Genomic DNA, 20,098 nt, shown 5'->3' with positions numbered 1-20,098 from the left:
CACCTTTGGACTGGGTTATCTGCCCACCAAAGAGGACTGAGTGAGGAAGGGAAAGGAAATGGCCGGAAGAGCCAGAGCTAAGCAGGCTGGGAAGCCTTTCGAATTGATGCATAGGCCCATCTGGGGTACCTTGAACGGACGCTTCGTCCGGGAGGGGGAAGACTTTCCATTTTGCAGCTTCCCAGAACCATGGCTGAACGCGGAGAGGAAGCGCGTGCCTGGTTTCGAGATTTTCTTCGATCTGCAACTACCCGGGGATGATGTTGCCAAAGAGCAGACAGACCCGTCAGCTGAGGTCGAACAGAGCAAGAATTTGCAGTCTGAGGATGTTGAACCTGAAATGGGGGTAGCGCTGGCAAGTCTACTCTCAGATCCTTCGATCGACCAAATGTGCTTGGGGGATAACTCCTCGGTTTCCATGATTGAGGATGAAACGGCTGCGGGCTTTCCAGCGACTATTTTGGATGCATCTATCGCACCCTCTCTCACTTGGCAGTACGAAGAGGGATTCTTGTCCAACAGCACCGGGTCAAGTAGTGAGCCGGAATCTGATTCCACCGAGTCCTGTGAGTCGGAATCAGGTTCCAGCTCGACTGAGTCTGAGTCTGGTAATCCTGGGGCTGATAACCCGGATACCACAGTTATGTCCAGGTTGTCTTTCTCTTTTTCATTTGAGTCTGATGTAACCGAAATTTCGGACGATTTGGATGAGATTAATGAGAATCAAGTGACTGTGGTTTCTGAGTACTTCTCTGTGCCCTTAATTTATTGCATAAATTCAGACTTTCAAAATTTTGATAAAAACGAGGACGAAATTCCTCCGGTTTTGCAACGTTTAATTGAGCAGGAGCAGGAGAGATTTGTCAAACCCTTAACTGATGAAATCATTACCGTAGACATTGGTACTGAGGAGGACCCGCGGCTGGTCCAGATCGGGTCCACTCTGTCTTCGGAGGAACGCGAGCGCTTAGTCGCTTTATTAAAAGATTTCAAAGATGTTTTCGCGTGGTCCTACGAAGACATGCCTGGGATCGATCCTGAGATTGTACAGCACCGGATCTCCCTTGACCCCGAAGCCCGACCTGTTAAGCAAAAACTCAGAAGGATCCGCCCTGACTGGGCTCTCAAGATTAAGGAAGAGGTCACCAAGCAGATCAACGCAGGCTTCCTGCAGGTATCCGAATACCCGACTTGGTTGGCCAACATCGTTCCAGTGCCGAAGAAGGATGGCAGGATCCGGGTATGCGTGGATTTCAGGGATTTGAACAGGGCTAGTCCGAAGGACGACTTTCCCTTACCGCATATCGATGAGTTGGTGGATTTTACGGCAGGGCATGCTTTACTTTCATTCATGGATGGCTTCTCAGGGTACAATCAGATAGTGATGGCACCAGAAGACAGAGAAAAGACTGCATTCACCACCCCGTGGGGGACATACTGCTACAGAGTAATGCCATTTGGGTTGAAGAACGTCGGAGCTACTATCAACGGGCCGCGACCACAATATTGCACAATATGATCCACAAAGAGGTTGAGGTGTACGTGGACGACATGATTGTCAAGTCCAAGGAAAGAGAGGGCCACTACACCGCCTTGTAAAAGTTTTTTCAAAGGATCAGAGAATTTCGGTTGCGGCTAAATCCTCAGAAATGTACTTTTGGTGTCACAGCGGGAAAAATGCTGGGATTTCTGATTACACAGAGGGGCATCGAGGTCGACCCTTCAAAGATTAAGGCCATCTTAGAAATGCCACCACCAAGGACTGAAAAGGAGGTGCGAGGCTTTCTGGGTAAAGTGCAATTCATAAGACTGTTTATCTCAAAATTAACCTTGACTTGTGAACCACTTTTTGGTCTCCTGAAGAAAGGCAAGAAATTCTAATGGGACGGCTGATGCCAAGCTGCTTTTGAACAGATCAAAGAATACTTGCAGAATCCGCCCGTGTTGTCGCCGCCAGAGCCGGGGAAACCGTTGATATTGTACCTCTCAGTGACTGAGACCACAATGGGCTGCATGCTCGCACAAGAATCAGAAGATAAGGTGGAGAGGGCAAACTACTATCTGAGCAAGAAAATGCTAGATTATGAGACCCGCTACACTCCGCTTGAGAAGGCTTGCTTAGCTTTGGTATGGGCTACCAGGAAGCTGCGGCACTACCTGTTAGCTCACTCTGTAATGTTGGTTTTATGACTGGATCCCATCAAATATCTTTTCGAAAAACCGGCACTTACGGGTAGGCTAGCTCGTTGGCTACTGTTGCTTTCCGAATTTGATCTGAAATATGTGACACGCAAGTCAGTGAAGGGAAGAGCAGTGGCAGAATTCTTGGCCGACCATCCAGTGGAAGGAGGTGAAGCAGTTGAGTACTTATTCCCAGATGAAGCCATTTTGCACATCGACGACGAGTATTGGACGATGTACTTTGACGGAGCGTCAAATCAATACGGGTATGGGATAGGAGTGTTGCTGATAGCACCCGACAATTCCCGTATCCCTCTAGCCTTCAAACTCTGATTCAAAGTCTCGAACAACGAAGCTGAATATGAGGCATGTATTGCCGGTCTAGAGGCAGCCCTGGAACTAGGGGCAAGACGGTTGGATGTCATCGGGGATTCAAACCTGGTTGTATCTCAAGCAAACGGAGACTGGAAAGTCAAGGAAGAAAAGATGATGATGTACCACCAGACCTTGGATTTGCTAATCCCTCGGTTTGAGAAGCTAAACTTCGCTCATCTTCCAAGAGAGAACAACAGGTTCGCAGATTCCTTAGTAACTCTATCTTCCATGATAGACATCCCGTTTGGAATTCGGATGTGTCCAGTCGTCATTGACCAGAAATTTGCGCCACCCTATGAGTCGATCGCCGTTATAGATGAGGTTCAGGACGAAAACCCCTGGTATTATGACATTTGGAATTTCTTGGAAAAGGAAGTATACCCGCCAGGGGTAAATGCCAAGGATAAAAGGGCAATCAGAAGAATGGCCGTCCAGTTCATCATCTGTGGGGGTAAACTGTATAAGAGAGGTCATCTGGGAATGCACAAGCTGTGTGTAGAAGCTGAGGAATCGAAGCGCCTAATGGAGGCCATCCATGGAGGAGAATGCGGTGCACACATGAACGGGGTAATGCTGGCACGGAAAATCCTCAGACAGGGTTACTACTGGTCCACCATGGAGGAGGATTGTATTAGTTTCGTTCGGCGATGCCACAAGTGTCAGATTCATGCAAACCGCATGAACATCCCGCCGTCGAAGCTGTACAACATGACTTCGCCATGGCCATTTTTAGTTTGGGGAATCGATGTGATCGGGGCTGTCACTCCGAAGGGGTCAAATGGGCATGAGTTCATCCTGGTTGCGATAGATTATTTCACGAAGTGGGTCGAGGCCCAATCATATGCGGTGTTGAAGGCGTCACACGTCGCAAAGTTTATCAGAAACAACATCATTTGTCGTTATGGGGTCCCAAACGAGATAATTTCAGATAACGGTTCCCACTTCAAGAAGGAAGTGATAGACTTGTTGGAGAAATACAACGTGGCATTTCATAAGTCATCTACATACCGGCCGCAAACCAACGGAGCGGTCGAGGCCGCCAACAAGAATATCAAACACATACTACAGAAGATAGTGGAAACCTACCAGGATTGGCCAGATAAGCTGCTATTTGCTCTGTGGGGCTACAGGACTTCAATCAGAACTTCTACCGGGGCGACTCCGTATTCATTGGTTTATGGGATGGAGGCCGTTCTACCTATTGAGATTGAGGTTCCATCATTGCGAGTATTGGCTGAGTGTCAAATAGCCGAAGTAGAATGGCAGCAGAGCAGATTTGAGGAACTCATGCTCTTTGATGAAAGAAGACTGAAAGCACTGTACCATGTTCAAAGCTATCAACGCAGAATTGCCCGGGCTTTCAACAAGAAAGTTAAGTCCAGGAATCTAAAGGAAGGAGATTTGGTGCTCAAGGACAACCGAGCTCCCATCCACGACCCAAGGGGCAAGTTCAAACCCAATTAGACTGGTCCCTACATCATCAAAGCTATCTGGTCAGGTGAAGCTGTGGTTCTGATGGATCTAGATGGCTTGGAGTTCTCACAACCGATCAATATGGACAAGTTGAAGAAATATTACCCTTGAGAGGCTCGCTAGGCTGAAAACCCGAAAGGGCGACCTAGGCAAAAGTTAGAGCACAAAAAATTAGAAAATATAAAAACTGAGCTCGCAAGATTGAAAACCCGCAAAGGGCGACCTTGGCAAAAGTTAAAGCGTAAAAGGAGAGTGAAAATACCCGAGCGAACCTAAGCCTGAACTACGTAAGGCTTGATTCCCATCTTTGGGATATGTAGGCAACTTCACCCTGAAGTTCAGCCATAAAATTTTCCCCGATCAACTTTGTCCATTTTGACCATCTCAGTCATCTTTATCCATCAGCATTTATCGCGATCTCCGGTACAGTGCTATTCAGACTAGGGGCAACTTTCCGTTGCTATGATGGTGCAGCGTTATTCGGACTAGGGGCAACTTTCCGTTGCCATGCAGTGCCGCGGTACTCTTCAAACTAGGGGCAACTTTCCAGTTGCAGGGATCTGGGGTTGTGCATCTCAGTGACAGATCTTAGGCGTGTCCGGTTCTGATCCATATCGAAAATGGTTTTGAAAAGTTTTAGTAAAAGTTGATTTTGTTCAAATTAATCTTTTTACAACTTAGACCATTTTTGGACCAAAGCGGAAAATTTTCAGTACCACAACCTTCAATTTCATTGATTTCAAAACAGAGTTCTCCTGCTCTTGCATACAATCGAGGTTGCTTTTTTTATTACATTCATGAAGAAAACTTGAAAGTACTAATAAAGCAATAAATCTGGGGCATAGTCAAGTCAAGTATCCCTGCGCCCCCTTCCAGAGTTGGTCGAAGTCTCTGACGCCAAGCTAGGCCCAACCTGTGCCTCCTCGTTGAGCCAATCCAAGCACTCGTCAGACAATGTGCAACTGAAAGATGGAGCAGGGGCCAGGAGCTCTCTAGTCCTCCATGCTGTGGCATATCGAGCAAGCTGTGCACCTCGGATCGGGAAAGCAGCCGGGTACTCAATCGCCTCTGGTGGGCAAATCTGATCATGACCGAACTGGCGCAAGAACCGGAACGGAAAATAGAATACACAGTGGGTCAGACCAACCAACTGGATCCCGATCAATCGGGACATGCTATAGCTCATTGCCGGGAGATTGAGCCAAGGACAACGCCAAGCAATGCGATCTGCAGACAAATTGCACATCCAGTCAAACCACCACCTTTCATCAAGGGCATTGACTAGGTGCTGTCGAAAGAAATAGCCTCTAGCTGAGTAGGTCGGGCAAGAGTCCACGACCTGTAATTTGTCCATTAACCATACCTGGGGAGGGATGAAAAATGAGAGAATAAAGAACAGAGAGATGTACGATGAGAGAAAAGTAAGACAAGGGTTTTGTGAGAAAAAAATAGAGCCTGAGGGCCGAGTGATGTGAGCAAATACACATGTAAGATTGGGTGGGAAACATTACCTGCAGCAGCAGTGGACTCCCAGCAAATCTAGTCGTCTCCTGGCGATGAAAAGCATCCAAGCCCATCAGCGTCTCGGCCAGGGTCATGGCAATGCAACTCTTCCTTTCCCTCAAGCCTTGGGTAACTTCGACCAGGCGAATGCTAGCTCCGCCGAAGCCCGAGGAAAGCAGAAAGTGAAACAACAAGCACAAGCAGAGGGCGTGTTGCCGGAAACCTTGCCAATAATGGTTGCTGCGGTCACCGGCGTCAGAAAAGCGATGGATCAAACCAAGGATATCTAGTTCCCCATTACAGGTCAGAGATCGAGCATCATGAGCGGTGAGTCCGCACATCCACCCCAAGACCTGGGTGTGACCGAAGCGAAACTGGGGCAAGATCTCTTCTTGGCTTTCAGATTCCATCAAAACTTGAAAATCTTCAAGAGTCGGACATACCTCTTGCCCGCCAAAGCTGAAGACATGCGTCACCGGGTTCCTCACCGCGGCATGGAGGAAAGGAAGGTGTAACGGAGTGCAGCTCAGCGTGAATAGTGCATTCAAGCCGAAACCCCGAAAGTTTAACTTTTCTGAGCCATCTAGGGAAGTGATCCAAGCTGTGAGATTTTCAACAAGAAACGCCTCCATTTCTGATGCAAAACTGAGGTGAATTGAATGAACCATGGAGCTGGGGCTTTTAAAGAGTGAGAAACACTATTCAGGAGGACACGTGTCAAAAATTGGGCGGCTGCAGGGATAGGTGGCCGGCCAGCCACCTTTTCTGGCAGGCCGGCCATCTCCTTTTTCAAAACTAGCCAGCCACCTCTCCCTCTCCATAAAACTGGCCGGCCGGCTCCCAAAGGTGGCCGGCCATGCTCCAATGCATCTCCTTGGCCGTGTTTTACCCTCCGAGAGAAAGTTTCAAGCATTTCCATGCAACGGAAGAGTCAAAGGCCTTCATTTCCCTTTGTTTTGGATGCATTCCGTCGCCCAGATCGTCCGGAGTACACTTTGTGTTGTTGAGTTTTGTTTATCGAGTTGTTGTTTTGATTATCGAGTTGTCGTTTTTCTTATCGAGTTGTTTGTCGAGCTGTCGTGTTTCGTGTTTTTGAGTCATTGCTCTCTGTTTAAGCAATCTTTATTTAAGTCTTGCTTATTTGCGTTGTCAACGCTATTGTATTTTGCTTATTGAGTTGTAAACTTGCTAAGATTTTTGTTATATCTTAGAAAGTTAAGTTGTTGCGTCGGTTCACTACCTGACTGGGCAAAATGCACAATGCATGTTTCCATTCAATCTCATTTTGGTGCAAAATGATGCGATATGATGCTAAGTGTTTAAAATACAATACTTTTGTCAAAAGCTGTTTCATTCCATCATGCCTCGTTTGTTACAACATTTTACAAACTAAGGCACAAGTTTTACAGAAAATAAACTGCCTGATAATGTACAAATGTGCTACAACTACTAGCAAAAAGATAAATAAAACAGGAAACAGCTGTGTCTGTGCTCTCAGGAGCGGGAATAAGAGGCCCTCCTCGTCCTTTTCTGCGGGACAACCTCTGCATCACCATCATCATCTGGGTCGGAGCTGTCGTCCTCAGGATCCCCTTCAGCCTCGCCTCCACTCTCGGAACCAAGACCGGAGTCCCCCTCCTCAGCAAATGTCTCTGACTGACGGTCTGTAACCTCCTCCTCCTCCTCCTCCTCATCGGGCTCCGCCTCTATGACATGTGCCCTGCGTCTGCGAGAGGACCCTCCTCGAGCTCCCTGAAAAGGCCTGGATGGCCCAGCTCCCTGAAAAGGCCTGGATGACCCAGCTCCCTGAAAAGGCCGGGATGGCCCAGCTCCATGAAAGGGCCCAGATGGCCCAGCTCCCCGAGAAGGCCCAGGTGGCCTGGCCTGTGGCTGAGCATACACCAGAGGCATCTGAAAACAAAGAGTTCAATTCAAATACATCAGTCCAAATATGTACATCAGATTCAGATACAAGCAAAAACTACATGAAATGAGTGCATGTAAACACAGTGTACAAGTGGGGTGTGTGTCAGATGTGCTCTACACAAGTAGCCTATCAATGCAGTAGAAATCAGTATGTCATCAGAAGTATGATAAATACCAGAAAACTAAAGGGTACCTGGAAGCCCATGATAGACAACTGTGCCTCCCTCCACAGGACCATCCCCTCAAGTGAGGCCACCAATCCGACCACCTCCTCCACGTACTCTCGGGGTGGCTGCAAATACGAGCTCATAATCATTAGTGAATAAATGAATGTCTAAATGTTTGAATGATAGATGAAAAACAATGGGGCATACCAGTGGTGAGTCGGGATCAATGGCGTATCGATCACCGGGCATCAGAGGCTCTAGCGGGATCGGAGTCGGAGAAGTAGTCCCATACTGTCACCCCATCAGCTCAGTCGGCATATCCGGCCATCCAGGATGAGGATATGTCGGAGGAATCGGGGGAACCGATTTACCCCCACCTCCAGATGTACCAGCCCTGCTGGTGGAAGGGGCGTCTGCAGCCCGAGCCCGGGCCTGGCTCGAGGATGGCGTACCAGCAGACCTCGTCATCGGGGTGCGAACTCCCGTCAATGGAGGCATCAGATATGTATGACGGTAAGTGGCGTAATCCCCCTCCTCGAGATGCAGGAAAGCATCACTACCCAGCATAGCACCGACTACATCTTGGGAAGAGAGCCTATCAGCAGTCCGCATACTGACTGGGGGTGCTGCGGGAGGGTCCTGAGAAGTGTACCCCCATACCTGACGCAGAAATCGTTCCCCCAGAAACCATGCTCTACCAACCGGTCCTTCGAGCAGGACCCTATACTGGCAGGTGCCCGATCCTCCGGCATACTGAAATCGGAGACCATCGTCCAAGGGTGCCCAGGGCTGCCATGTAATCTGCGGATAACAAGTGCATAAACCAATCAGAAATCGGGAATATGCGGGGCTAATCAAAGATGAAAACAGAAGGGACCGAGAGTTTTGAAATACCTCTGATGGTCGCACAGTGTCAAAATACTGCCGTAGATAAAAGAGAGTCTCTCGGGGTCTCGGCCGGTGCTGGCCCTCGAATACCAGTGAATACGGGGTCATGAGGGGCCCTGCCACCTCCAACTCTGGGGCTAACGTCGGGAAATATACGTAGACCCATAACTGAGAAAAGTAGTGCAGAATGTAAGTACAAAGTGCTGAGGGCAAAATACAGACTGTAAAGTGCGCTGTGTGTGCAATGTACAAGTAATGAGGAGCAGAAATGTAAATCAAGGGGACAGAAAGTACCTCCCAGGCTCTCCAATAACCGCCAAGTAAATCTCTCTGCCCGCGGGAGGTCGCACTCATGTAGCAGGAAAGGATAGCTAGGCCGGCGCCACCCCAGTCGTATCGACTGACCTGTGATAGGTCAACCATAGCGCTCAACAGATACAGCCCAACCGTGTTCCCTCTATCGGCAAACAGAGTAGTCCCGAAGAGGAACATAAGAAAACCACGGGCATACTGCTCTGTCTCCTCAGGAGTCCCGGGCTCCATCTCCGCCCGCCGGAAGTGAGAAGAGAACCAAGTGTATCGAACTCTCCCGGAGGCTCTGTCAATAGACGGGTGGGCCCCCAGCAGATGTATCCAAACGGCCTCCCATTCGCCCATGTCCTCGTCATAAGGAATGGACCAACCTCCTATGTCCAGGCCGGTCAACACAGTAAAATCCAGAGGGGTCATAGTCATGTCCCCAGTGGTAGAGAAATGAAAGGAGTTGGTGGTGTCCCACCATCTCTCCACCAAAGCTGCCATCAGTGTCCTCTTGGCGGGACAACGCGATAACCCAACGCAGAAGGCCCCGAACCCTGCCAGATCTACTAAATCCTGGATAGCCTCCGGGAGCTCAACATACCAATCCCTCGCAGCGGTGGAGCCATATCCCCGTACACCGCGAGAACCAACCTGCATTCAGAATGAATACATGCGTCAGTATAAAAATGAATGAGTTGTGTGCCAATGAAATGAATGAGCTGTGTGCCAATAAAAATGAATGAGTTGTGTGCCAATGAAATGAATAAGCTGTGTGCAAGTAGATAGACTGCGTGCAAATGAAATTAATGAGCTGCGTGTTCAGAAGAGAAATGTGTGGGCCACGTGTTCACAAGTGAAATGTGTGAGCTGTGTGTTCAAAGTGTGATGTATAAGCTGCGTGCAAATGAAATGAATGAGCTGCGCGTTCGACTTCTAAAAACTGTGGACTGCGTGTTCAGGAAATCAGAATTTGGGCTGCGTGTTCAACTTTCAATCAAATGTGGGCTGCGTGTTCACAATCAAATTTGGGCTGCGTGTTCAGATTTCAGAAAATTAAAGTTTGGGCTGCGTGTTCAACTTTCAATCAATGTGGGCTGCGTGTTCACAATCAAATTTGGGTTGCGTGTTCAGATTTCAGAAAATTAAAGTTTGGGCTGCGTGTTCAACTTTCAATCAATGTGGGCTGCGTGTTCACAATCAAATTTGGGCTGCGTGTTCAGATTTCAGAAAATTAAAGTTTGGGCTGCGTGTTCAACTTTCAATCAATGTGGGCTACGTGTTCACAATCAAATTTGGGCTGCGTGTTCAGATTTCAGAAAATTAAAGTTTGGGCTGCTTGTTCAACTTTCAATCAAATGTGGGCTGCGTGTTCACAATCAAATTTGGGCTGCGTGTTCAGATTTCAGAAAATTAAAGTTTGGGCTGCGTGTTCAACTTTCAATCAATGTGGGCTGCGTGTTCACAATCAAATTTGGGCTGCGTGTTCAGATTTCAGAAAATTAAAGTTTGGGCTGCGTGTTCAACTTTCAATCAATGTGGACTGCGTGTTCACAATCAAATTTGGGCTGCGTGTTCAGATTTCAGAAAATTAAAGTTTGGGCTGCGTGTTCAACTTTCAATCAAATGTGGGCTGCATGTTCACAATCAAATTTGGGCTGCGTGTTCAGATTTCAGAAAATTAAAGTTTGGGCTGCATGTTCAACTTTCAATCAATGTGGGCTGCGTGTTCAGATTTCAGAAAATTAAAGTTTGGGCTGCGTGTTCAACTTTCAATCAAATGTGGGCTGCGTGTTCACAATCAAATTTGGGCTGCGTGTTCAGATTTCAGAAAATTAAAGTTTGGGCTGCGTGTTCAACTTTCAATTAAATGTGGGCTGCGTGTTCACAATCAAATTTGGGCTGCGTGTTCAGATTTCAGAAAATCAGTGTGGGCTGCGTGTTCACCTTCAATTTGGGCTGTGTGCTCTGAAAATCAGTATTTGGGCTGTGTGCTCAGAAAATCAGTGTAGGTTGCATGTTCACCTTCAATTTGGGCTGTGTGTTCAGAAAATCAGTGTGGGCTGTGTGTTCACCTTCAATTTGAGCTGCGTGTTCAGAAAATCGGAGTTTGGGCTGCGTGTTCAACTCTCAATCAGTGTGTGCTGCGTGTTCACCTTCAAATCGGGCTGTGTGTTAGATAAATCAGTGTTTGAGCCGTGTGTTCACTTCTTAACTAATGTGTATTGTGCGTTCGCAATCAATTAATGAGCCGAGTGTTCAGAAATTCAAGTGTTTAAGCTATATGTCCAAGATGCAAACAAAGTACTATGTCATAAGCTAAACTGTGTGTTCAAGCATGGCAAAGGCACGAAATGCACGAAAAATGCAGAAAATGAAGTAAATACCTCTCGTGCCTCATAGGAGAGGTGATGCTCTGGCTCTCGCAGAAGTAGATCCCCAGGTGCTCGATCATCAAAATCAGTAAAATGACGAAAAACGGCCCGGGGAAGGACATGTGCCGGCAGAGCATACCTCCCGGGAATAAAGGGGTGAACCCTCGAGGGCAAAGTCATGACATCAAAATCGTCCCCGGCACCGGGAAAACCTCCACCATGGGGAAATTGACCCGCCATTTCCAAAAAATCTACAAAAAGAGCAAAAATGAGCGAAAATGAGCCAAAATTGGAAAAAGTCAACAAAAGTCAACTCTCGGGAAATGAAAAAGTCAACAAAAGTCAACTCCCGAGAAAATCTTCCAAATATTGAGACAAACTCACCTCAAGTGGCGAAAATGAGAAAAGAAGTCCCGAAACCAAAATTTAATCGGTTCAAAGTGCTTGAAACTGAATGTTTTCGCGAAAACAACTTGCGTGGGGCATTGGAAAACGCGTATAGAGCCCAGATTTGAGGGAGAAAATGGTTTGGGAAGCAAGAGGAGAAGATTTTGTGGCTGAATTTATAGGCTCAAAGTGTTTGGGTGAGAGAGCATAAAGAAAAGAAGGTGAAAAGACCGAATTGCCCACGGATTTGGGCAGGTGGCCGGCCGGCCACCTTTTCTGGCTGGCCGGCCATTCTCTTTTTTGAAAACTAGCCGGCCACCTCCCCCTTTCCATAAAACTGGCCGGCCATGTCCCCCACATGCTCACCTAGCTCTCTGCAAATTTTGAGGAAGATCGGAGTTCCCGAGACCTGAAAAAGTTCAAGGAAAGTGCACTTTCTGTTGCGAAATTGCTCCGCCAGAACTTCAGCTTCAAGTTTTGACATGTGTCTCATCATTATTCATCGAAATCAAAGCGTATCCTTTTTGAATGTGTCGTAGCCTTTCCAGGAAGTGAGTTGGAGGCCGTGATTGAGTCGCTTTCGCCGAAACACGCGTTTCCTTGCTCGTTATTTCGTAACAAACGGGCACCTTGGTTTATGCTCGTTTTGCACTATCATGCACATAACTTGCATTCTCATGAGCATACTTGCATTATTATGCACTTTTCTTGATATTACCATACCTCTGTGCTTGAGCATACGTTGTCACGCACGTTCCTTTCTCGCATCGCGATGCATTCACTCGCCGGCACTGCGTGTGTCAAAATTTCGGAATCACATCGAATATATGTTGGTAGCATATTGTGCTTGTTGAATTTCTCTCTTATGCAGGCACGATATTATATGTACGGTTCATTTGAGGCTGGTGCGACCAGACGAATCGCGCAGGTATCGTATCTTCTCCGTGTGAGACGTGGCGAGGATTGAATAATCCTCCGCATTCTTAACTGTATGAAATGTAGTTGTTGCTTTGCATTCTTGCTTAAAACTGTTGCATCTATTTGCGAATACTTGCTTCATTACAGCTTGCTGCATTTGCACGATCATTGAGTTACCTTCGGCTTCTTGCATTGTCAGTTGCATTTTGCCCCCTTTGCCTGCGGGCATGCCTGCGGGCACATCTCTGTTTATCTTGTACGTTTGTCTAAGTCTTCGGCCTTGTCAAAAATAGGTCGTCCTTGGGGTTTGACATTCACTCCCGTCACTTGTGACTTCCGAGTTCTGTCAAAGAGGGGCAACTGTAGACACCCCATTTTTGACCGACCTTAAGACTCAGACGTCATCGATTGAGCACTTGGTGATGTTGCATATCGTGCTCGTTCAGAAGTTTCAGAGTCGCGGCCGTGAGCCCTGCCTCCGGACTTCCGAACCCTCTTCTGTGCCTTGCCTCGGTTTGCGAACCAGACTCAGTTTTCTCTGTTTCTTTTCCTGAGGGGAGGGAGAGGTCCCGTAGACCATCTCTCAATGGCCGTGGGCTACATTTTGTGGCCATAGGCCATTTTGCCCATTTCGGAGCCCGGTTTCCGATTTTTCGGGACCGTTAGCCGTGTGCCTCGGTTCGGGACCGCCTAACCAACTCCATTTGCCCCGGTTTTTGGCATACTCCTTATTTACTCCCTTTTGAGGGACATTGAGGTCTGAGAGACCCACTTCGTGGTCGAATGCCACTTTCGGTGCCTAACAGGCAGTTTTCGGGGCCCCGAACTGCGCGTTCTGGCCCCCGAGCATTCGTTTTGCATCGATTTTCGTTCATTTTTGGCAGGTACCTCTGTTTCATCACTAGGAAGGCCGTAGAAGGGTGGGAGGCCAGCAATTGTTTCAGCAACCAGTTATATTCCTCCGGCGCCCTCCGACGCCCGTTTTTCTCACTTCCAAGCCAATGTTGAACAACCTTGGGCCATTTTCTTGAACTTCTAACCATATATTTGTGTAGTACACACATGGGAGGACACTAAAAGTTGGTGGCCGGCCAGTAATTCCACCTGACCCTTTTGACCCCTTCCTAAAAATGGCTTGTTGTCCCTCATGTTTCACTGTTGCCAATTTTGAACCACAGGGTTGTGTTGAGGGCATCTGGGAGGACACCTATCTGTGGTGGCCGGCCACTAAATCTTCTTGACCTTTTTGACCCTTGGCCGGCCGGCCATGGGAGGTGGCCGGCCGGCCACCTGCAGCTCCAAAAGCTAGCCGACCTCTCTCCTCAGAGTGTGTACTTTACAGCTGTATAGCTGTTTTCCTCCAAAAATATCTATATCCGGGGGACAGCTTTTGGGGGAAAACATGGTCCTTTTTCCCCCACATTTTCCTCTCCACCTCTCCCTCTCCTTGGTCCATATAACCAGCCTCCAGCTTTGGTCCAAGGGTTAAGAAAATTTCCCTTCAAGCTTGCATCCAAATCTCCCTCTATCTCTCTCTTTCAGCAAAAACATCCAAGTTCTACCCCTTTTCCTTCATCACCACCTAGCATCACCACCACTACTCCATTTCCAGCAGCTTGGGGAGGTTTCCAGCAGCTAGGAAGCATCACTTCTCAAGCCAAGAAGCAACCAAAGACTTGTCTTCAATGGTAAGTTCCATTTCCCCTTTTTTGGTCCATTTCTTGTATCATTTTTCTAGCCATTTTGCTTGCTGTTTTGAGCTCCGACCAAAACTAAAAAGGTCATTTTTTTGATCTCATTTTCTTGTTTCATTAAGGGCTCAACCCTATTTGAGCCCCCCATATTGCACTTGCTTCAATATCCTCCTTGATTGCCATTTTCTTGCATGATATTTTTAGCTTGTGTGTGATCTGTTTTGGAGCATGATGTAAACTTTAGATAGGCTTATTTTGAGCCCCTCTTCAACATTTAAGAAGGGCTCATCACTGTTTGGGACCTCCATGTGCCACTTGTCATTATACCCCTCTTTGGTCCCCATTTTTGCATGATTTATTAGCCTATTGTGCTTCTACTTTTGGGCGATTTTCAGAACTGAAAATAGTCTTATTTTGGCCTCCTCTTCATGTTTCATTGAGGGTATTTCACTGTTTGAGGCATCCTTTATATACTTTGTGTTATATCTCTCTTTTTTGGCCATATTTTGCATGATATTTTTGCTTGTATGCATACTGTTTTGGGTCCGTCCATCAACTGTAAAGTGCATTATTTCTGGCCCCTCTTCAATGTTGTTGAATGGACCCTTTGTGTTTAAGGCCAGCAACCACCACTTGCTTCTTTGGCCATCTTTTGGCCCATTTCTTGCATGAGGGTTTAGCCATATCTGTGCTGGTTTTTGTGGTTTGCCATAAACTGTAAAAGATCATTTTTTGGGCCCCTCTTCAACTTTGTTGATGAGTCCTAATCTGTTTGAGGACATAAGTTATGAGTTGCTTCTTTATCTCGCATTTAGGGCCATTTTTGCATGTTAGTTTTGCCCTATTTGTGTTTGCTGTTTGGCTATGCTTTGAACTGTAAAGATGCTTATTTTGGGGCTGCCTTGCTTCTTTATTTTCATTCCATATACCAATTATGCATGCTTTGTATAGCTGTAAGCCATTTCATGTACCTAGTTTTGCATTTCGGGAGAAATTCCATGCATTGGGTGTCATTTCGCCTTGTTTTGGGGCTGTTTTGCCCCTCATTTTGCTACTGTTTTTTGCATGTTTGCATATCATATTCCATGTCTTTGCCATGTCTCATTAGAGTGGCATTTCGATGCCTGAGGGTCGGTTCTCGGTTTGCATGCAAGCGTGCACGCATTTCGAGTTGTCTGGTTTTCATCTGATTGCCTCCTATGTGAGTGTGGCTGAGGCTCTCTCATGTTGTTGTAAGCCCATTATTTCATTGCATGTGCCATTTCATTCATAGCATTGTGTGTGCCCGGTTGTATATTACCTCGTGCAGCGTGTATGCCATTCCATAACATTGTGTATGTTAGGATTGTATCTTAGTTGCATTTCATGCATGTCATGCATATTGCATCGTATTCGGGATAGGAGTTAGCCGGGGCATGGGAAACGAGGTGCATTTCGTACTCCGAGTGACGGAATATATCTCAATTCCCCAGTCACCGACACTCCGGATTATCCATGATAGAGTTAGGTCTTGTTGTGTTTTCATGTGCATTCATTTCATATTAAATTGTGCAATTCGACTCCTCGGCCATCATGCCTCGATATGCGTGATTGGTGGCACGAGGATCGAGGCATGCATATATTTGTGAAAATACATTGCTATGCCCCTTTCCTGCTCTCTGTTGCAGCAAATCAAGAATCAGCGTTCTTCCGAGGCTTGGCACGTATTTCAAGAACAGGTGTAAACAGAGGCTAATTGGGGCATCCCGGTGGATTTTCGCGCAAGGCAACCTAAATATACATCATTCATCAGAAGCAAGGCAACCCCTGACTTGCACGCCAATTTTACAGCTTTTTTAGTTAATTTGTAAATTAATTAGGAATTTGTACATTATTTGGACTGTACTATTCTTTTATTCGGGACTGTATATTTATTCGGACCCTCTGCGCGAGGGCACAACTGTAATAAGTGTGCGTGTGTGCGATGTATGTCTTCCAACCCCACGTCTTTCTCCCTTTTATTTACCTGCTTATGATGGTTAGATTAGGGCATGTTTCAATTAGCATATAGTATGACAGCATGTTTGCATTCATTCATCTGTATTGCATGCACCGGGCTCGGCGCATCATATTAACTGCATTGTATTTCAATTTCAAAGTTGAATACTTGTTAGCTGTTGCATCTCATATGCCATGTTTAGAATAGCCGAGCCTGCTATAGTTTGCATTTTTGCATGTGTTGCATTAGGCATTTCTGTATACTTAGGATCATGCATGATTTCTAAATTAATTTCTGTTTTGGCTTGGAGTACTCGGTAAGTTTTATGCTTTAGCATCCTTGCATGCGTGTGAGTGACTGCCATGATAGCATGCTTGCCATGAGGCTATATGCTTATGTGATATAACTACCTGAATGCCTGTGGGTGAAGGTTGGGTTAGTTGGATTGGGACAATTCATCAAATGTTTGTTTTAAGCCCACTAGATAGTGGCAAAACCATCTTTTCTAAGCCCACCCGAGGGTGGCAAAATCTGCATTTTAAGCCTACTTGCGAGTAGCAAACCATCTTTCAAAAGCAAACATGAAATGTTTTGTTCCAATTCAGGCGACCCAGTCTATACTTGTATGCTGTGCGCATCACATAGTAACCTAGGCTAATAACCGGAATAAGAACATACAATGTTTTCAAAAATAGATATCGTGGTTAGTAGAGGCCGATCTTTGATCGGGCGAGCGGGGGTGCTCACGAAGTGACCTTCCCCAATCGTACCCAAGTTCCCGAGCCGAGGCAACTTTGGTGATGACGGACACGTGGCCTTAGGCAACGAGTCAGGGTTTCCTAAATTTCCCAAAATAAAATATTTAGGTGGCGACTCTGTATCTGGCAAAGCAGTCCATGTTTGGCACTTGTTTCAAAAATCTGTTTTCTCAAAACGATTTGCCGGATTTGGACTCTTTGGTTCAGATTTAGAACCGTGACAATTTGAGAGTCCTGAGCTGTAGTGACCCCAAATGAACGGAACGGGAGCTCACCCTCCCGGGAGCGTTCGGGGACGTCTACACACCGCCGCCACACTAATCACCTCTGGAACACTGTCGCAACGGCGTTTCCTCCATCTCGATAAGTCCACCATCTCTCTCTCTCTCTCTCTCTCTCTGTGTGTGTCACAAGCACACACACTGTATATCACACACATATCTAATTAAACAGAAAAACTTGAAGTTGTTGATTACAAAACTTTAAACTTCAAATTAAGATTTAACTGTGCGAGCTTTTGATAATAGATAGTTGTGTGTTTCATTATAGAATTGGAGGATTGTCGTACAAGTAGTTGTTCCTTATGCTAGTGTGCAAAACTGATGTAGTAGGTACACTTTCTTGATTTGGAATTTAATTTTAAGGATATTACTCTCATTTTTTTTTTATTAGGAATGAATTTGCCTTAAAAATTAAAATGTCTTACTCCTTTACACGGTGTTTGTTTGGGCGGAAAAAATTATCAAATGGAAAACATTTTCTATGGAACACTTTTTTCAAAAAATGTTTTGGGAAAAATATTTTTCTATATTTGGTGGTGGTGGTGAAACGAAGGTGGATGTGTATATTTGGTGGTAGGGAGGCGGCAGTGATGATAGCGATGGTGTAGTGGCAGTGGTCGTGGTGGTGATATTGGTAAGCCTTTAGTTCCGAAAATGTTTTTTGCCTTTTAAAATGGAAAACATTTTCTGCCTATATAGCTTTATTTTATGTTGACCCATGAAAAATGTTTTTCGTTAATTTTCGTTTTTTATTGTGTCAAATATCAAAAAATACGAAAAATATTTTCCAGAAAATATTTTCGCCCAAACAAATGGAGCGTTAGATACAATTTATCTTACTGGGGCTTCCAAACATTGTTGGGTCATAACATATTTATTGTTTGATTTATGTTTTGCATTTTGCTTTAGGTAAGTGCTGTTTGTATTATGTCAATTATTAACTGTTTGAACTTTTTGCATTTTATATCTTCAACATCTTGTAACAAGTTCAGATGGGAGTGAAAGAAGAGGATAGTACTGTTACCAAGATTATGCCTCCTATAGAATAGGTAATTGCTTTAATATCTACTTGCAGCTATAAAAATGCCTGTTGTAATGACTATACGAAAATCAATTGATTATTATCTTTGTCGTACTCATAATCTTTTGTACTTCCAAAGAGTGAGTCCACAACCAATTTTGCAGGACAAATATTCATAGATATTGGTTTCTTTATATTAACATACTTTTGTAGCCTATTCTTCTTTCACTTTGATTTCACTTTTTAAGTACCTGTAAGATGTCCAGCAGATTTATTATTTCTGCCTGTTGTTTTCACTTCCTTTAACTTTTAGGGTGTTAGGGTTGATTATCTTTGGACATTTTATGAGTCATTCTGATTGACTAATAGAGTCTAGCATAAGATCTCTATGTACCTCTCAGTAATTTTTTCTATGTGTACGTTTTTTTAGCATGATAATGCCCAAATTTATAGAATGCATGAACAAATTTTGGTTTACAGGAGATTAATGATGAGATAAATATGAAAGTAAAAAAGTACCTTAGAGGTGAAGGTGCTAATTTGGAGGTATGACACTTGTGTTTGAGATTATTAGGCACTTTTATTTCTTTCTTCTTCTATTGCCCTGAAAATCATATACATTTGCAGGGTTTACGAGATAAAAAATTGAAAGGTCAGCTTGCTATTAGAGAAGAATTATATGGAAAATCTGCAAAGGCTGTTGCCAAGGCTGAGAAGGTGAATTTTATGTGGTTTGATGTTCAATCAATTGATTAAGTTCTTTTCTCTACTTTTAAGTCTTACATAATTTGTAGGTCCAGGTTCATCTAATGCTCATAATGGCATCTGCTGTGTTATTTCCTTCTCTTTGTTTTCTTGTTTCATTTGGTAACTTTTTTTATAAAAACCATGTTGCGCGGTACTAAGTTTTGATGGTCGTCTATACAATTGTGTTGCAGTCTTTCTAATCATCATTACCAAACTCACAAAGAAAAAGAATAATTGGGTTTCAGTAGACGTTAGATTGTACCATATTTGTAGTGCAAATATATATTGATGTGTGATTGTTTTGTGTAGTGGCTGATGCCAAGTGAGGGGGGCTATTTAGAGGCTGAAGGTATAGAGAAAACATGGAGGATCAAACAGGAGGTAATTGCTCGTGAAGTAGATATCTTAAGTTCGAAGAATCAATATGATATTGTCTTACCAGGTTGACAGCTTCAGTCTAATTGCTTCAAAATACTCTCTCAAGCATCATTCAGAATTTTTTTGATGAACCTGTTAGTTAGAAACCCTTTGCATATTAATCTTTCATGTGTCCTTAAAGAATATTAAGGCTGTGTATGTTGGTAAACCTCTACGCATTTAGTTGATTCAAGAAATAGACATAACTGAATTCAAGAAAGCCTTGTCCCAAAACCATTTGGGTTGGCTATATGGATCCTCTTTCACCATTCCATTCTAACTATAGCGATGCATTATCTTCTGTGAGACCAGTCTCTGATGAGCAAAAGTTTTGGTTCTCTCTCTCATGGTTGTCCATAAACTATCTCAGACATATAGAATTGTTATCTTTATACATTACATTTGCTAATTTTTTATTTTTTATTTTTTTAAATTTCATTTTATAACAAAAATCTAACATCAATAATTTGTTTGCACAGATCTTGGTCTATACACTCTGGATTTTACCTCAAGTGGTCGGTATATGGCACTTGGAGGACGTAAGGGCCATTTGGCTATCATTAACATGAAAGATATGGGCCTTATTAAAGAATTTCAAGTATTTCGATGCCAGTAGAGGAGCAATGGAAGTTGGTCCAGGAACATATGAAGTTCTACTTGGGCAAGGGGATTAAGGGCATGACCCCTAGTCAGAATATCACAAGCCCATCGA

At 44.9% G+C, this 20,098-nt stretch overlaps 1 pseudogene across 1 annotated transcript in view; it reads left to right on the top strand.

Moving 5' to 3' along the window:
• The first annotated feature begins 18,609 nt into the window (after nt 1–18,609).
• LOC145805928 (putative U3 small nucleolar RNA-associated protein 7) overlaps nt 18,610–20,098 on the top strand; it is a 42,003-nt pseudogene continuing 40,514 nt past the window's right edge. Inside the window, exons 1-4 of the transcript XR_014348237.1 lie at nt 18,610–18,768; nt 18,850–18,939; nt 19,279–19,411; nt 19,866–19,984. The product of XR_014348237.1 is annotated as a putative U3 small nucleolar RNA-associated protein 7 (transcript). The remainder of the gene's footprint in view (nt 18,769–18,849; nt 18,940–19,278; nt 19,412–19,865; nt 19,985–20,098) is intronic.

The sequence above is a fragment of the Camellia sinensis genome, chromosome 13, assembly GCF_055761805.1.
Source record: "Camellia sinensis isolate YWXY chromosome 13, ASM5576180v1, whole genome shotgun sequence".
Classification (NCBI taxonomy): domain Eukaryota; kingdom Viridiplantae; phylum Streptophyta; class Magnoliopsida; order Ericales; family Theaceae; genus Camellia; species Camellia sinensis.
This window is presented reverse-complemented; position numbering and strand designations above follow the sequence as displayed.